This window comes from Phalacrocorax carbo, unplaced genomic scaffold (assembly GCF_963921805.1).
Source record: "Phalacrocorax carbo unplaced genomic scaffold, bPhaCar2.1 SCAFFOLD_97, whole genome shotgun sequence".
NCBI classification, from domain to species: Eukaryota; Metazoa; Chordata; class Aves; order Suliformes; family Phalacrocoracidae; genus Phalacrocorax; species Phalacrocorax carbo.
Window position 1 is genome coordinate 156,764 of NW_026990463.1, and position 3,317 is coordinate 160,080.

General features: G+C 65.6%; 1 long non-coding RNA gene across 1 annotated transcript; it reads right to left on the minus strand.

Annotated features, from left to right (window-relative positions):
* Positions 1-290: 290 nt before the first annotated feature.
* LOC135311230 (uncharacterized) lies at positions 291-693 on the minus strand. The gene is made up of 3 exons (XR_010371018.1): positions 625-693; positions 466-524; positions 291-361 (listed from the first exon to the last, which is right to left on the minus strand). It is a non-coding gene; the product is annotated as an uncharacterized LOC135311230 (long non-coding RNA).
* Positions 694-3,317: the final 2,624 nt, after the last annotated feature.

Consider the following 3,317-nt stretch of genomic DNA (forward strand, 5'->3'; position numbering starts at 1 on the left):
AATTAACTCATCCCCAGTGTTTTCCCTTCCTTCCTTGGGGCGTTTTTGGTGGATTTGCACCCCACCACCAGCCCCGTCCTTCAGCCAAGCCCCCGTCGCCCCCCACGGGGCACGCGACCACGTTGCGTGCCCCCGACAGTGTGTGACAACAGGCGGGTGACAATAAAATTAGGCTTTTATTCAAGTAGTTAAAGTGCTGTAGTGATCAGTCGTTGTGGGAGGCAGAGGATGGTGCATTTCCCAGCGCTTGCCACCCCGAGACCCCCGCCCACCCCTGTGTCCCCATGTCCCCCTCCGCTCGCCGCTGCCTCTTGGGTGGCTCCACTCAGGGGACGATGACGGATGGTCGCTGGATGTGGATCTGGGGAGGGAGGAAGGAGAGATGGGGGTGTGATGGGGGGTGGGGGGTTGCCCACCAGAGCGGGTGTGGGGTCAGAGTCAGGGTCCTGGGGACGTGGTACTCACCTTCTGCGAGGTGTCCACGTTCTCTAGGTTGATGCAGTTGGTGCTGGGGGCCTCCAAGTCTGTGGGGTGGAAGGAGAGGTGACATGGACCCCCAGCGGCTCCCCGGGTGCCACAGGCCCCCCACCCCACGGCCACCCAGACCCCCACCGGCCCCGGTACCTTCCCAGGTCGCGGCCGGGTTGCTGGCGGTGAAGCCCTTCGGGCTGGTCCAGCTCTCCTCCGTGCTGCTATACAGCTCCGAGTAGGAGGTCAGCTTAACCCTGCGTGACGGGGCGGAGGTGGATGAGAGCCAGGCACGGCCCCGCGGGACCCCCACCCCACCCCCCGGCCAGGCACTTGCCTGTACTCGTCCTTCTGCCTCTTCGCCCGCAGCAGGAAGGCGGTGAAGGCGGCGACGGCCACGACCAACCCAGCCACCGGTACCCCCACGGCCACCCCCACCTTGCTGATGCGGGAGCTGCAGGCGCTGTCTTGGTACCAGAACGCCGACGGCTCCGAGCACCTGGTGGGGATGTCCAGGTGGTGAGAGCCCTGCCGGCTTCACCCCAAACCCGGGGGGGCGCCCGTCCTGGGGGGCAGGGGGTGGGCAACGGGGGGCTTACTCGCACTGTGGTCCCGAGCGTGCCACGACGCACGTGCCGTGGACGCAGGGGTAAGGGTCGGCAGAGCGTTTGTCGCATCTGGTGATGCAGAGGACGCCGGTGGGGGTGACGAGCGGGGAGAAGTAGGTCTTGAAATCCTCCGGGATGCGGCTGTCGCACACACCTAAGGGCGGAGGGGGGCGGCTGTGCTGGTTTTTGTCTGCGATGGGGTGAATTTCCTTCACGGCAGCTCGCGTGGGGCTGCGGCTCGGCTTTGTGCTGGAAGCAGCGCCGAGAACCCAGGGCTGGTTTTGTTCCTGCTGAGCGGGGCTTAAACAGAGCCACGGCCTTTGCTGCTCCTCAGCCCAGCCCACCCGCGAGCGGGCCGGGGGCGCGCAAGGCCCTGGGAGGGGGCGCGGGCGGGACAGCTGACCCCCACGGATACCCCGCACCTCATGACGTCATGGCCAGTCTGCAAAGGTGGGGGGGAAGAAGAAGGAAAAGGGGGGGAGGTTGGGAGCGACGGCGCTTGTCTTCCCAAGGCACCGCCACGCGCGATGGAGCCCTGCTGTCCTGGAGGTGCCCGAACACCTGCCTGCCCGTGGGGAGGAGGGAAGGGATTCCTTATCTCGCTCTGCTTCCGTGCGCGGCGGCTCCTTTAGCTCTTAAACTGCCTTTATGTGTATCTCAAGGGCTCTGTTCCCGTATTTACCCACTAGGTTGTCCTGAGCTCAACCTCCAAGTTCTCTCACGTCTCCTTTTCCTCACGTCTCCTCTTTCCCGCTCACCGGGGTGGGGGGCGAGCGAGCGGCTGCGTGGGGCTCGGTTGCCAGCTGGGATTAAACCCGCGCCCGTGCTTTCCGGTGCCCCACGTGGGGCTGGGAGGGTTCGAGATAACGACAGGTCTGATTGCAAAGCGCTAGAGGGACTTTATAGCTGTTATTGCCGCTTAACTAGTAAGGCGGGTGGTTCTGTGCTTGCCACGGGGCTGCTTGCCTCGCCGTATGTTCCAGTCTAGTGCTGGGTGGGGGCTGATTTCTGCCGGCCCTGCTGGCCGTGCTGCCGTACGGCTGATTGCCTGGCGGCGCTGCGCCTGGGCACGGCGCGATAGCGGCCATGGCCGGGCGCCGGGGCTGGCAGAGGGCCGGGCCACGGCTGCTGGGCCCCCGCTGCCGCGCTGCTCACGCGGGAACGCCGGCGCGACCGTGAGCCGAAGGGCGTGCGAGCTGCGGGTGAGCCCCTGTGCGAGCAGGACAGGCTGCAGCGCCTGTAGCCGTGGATAAGGCCACGCCGGAGCAGGTACCCCTCGAAGGGGCTGCGGCTGTGGTGAGGTGTGTGCCGCAGCAGGGACACCCTGAAGCATCAGCGGCTGTGCGTGATCCCTGCTGGGAACCCTCAAAGTCTGTGGCCTTGGGTAAGGCCCCAAGAGAGCAGGGGCAGCCCTGCAGGGGCGGCAGCCATGGATAAGCCCCCCACAGAGCAGGGGCTGCAGCCATGGATAAGCCCACCACAGAGCAGGGGCAGCCATGGATAAGCCCCCCACAGAGCAGGGGCTGCAGCCATGGATAAGCCCACCACAGAGCAGGGGCTGCAGCCATGGATAAGCCCCCCACAGAGCAGGGGCTGCAGCCATGGATAAGCCCACCACAGAGCAGGGGCTGCAGCCATGGATAAGCCCCCACAGAGCAGGGGCAGCCATGGATAAGCCCACCACAGAGCCGGGGCTGCAGCCATGGATAAGCCCACCACAGAGCCGGGGCTGCAGCCATGGATAAGCCCCCCACAGAGCAGGGGCAGCCATGGATAAGCCCCCCACAGAGCAGGGGCTGCAGCCATGGATAAGCCCACCACAGAGCAGGGGCTGCAGCCATGGATAAGCCCCCCACAGAGCAGGTGCAGCCATGGATAAGCCCCCCACAGAGCAGGGGCAGCCATGGATAAGCCCCCCACAGAGCAGGGGCTGCAGCCGTGGATAAGCCCAGCACAGAGCAGGGACTGCAGCCATTGATAAGCCCACCACAGAGCAGGTACAGCCATGGATAAGCCCACCACAGAGCAGGGGCTGCAGCCATGGATAAGCCCCCCACAGAGCAGGGGCAGCCGTGGATAAGCCCCCCACAGAGCAGGGGCAGCCATGGATAAGCCCCCCACAGAGCAGGTACAGCCATGGATAAGCCCCCCACAGAGCAGGGGCAGCCATGGATAAGCCCCCACAGAGCAGGGGCTGCAGCCATGGATAAGCCCCCCACAGAGCAGGGGCTGCAGCCGTGG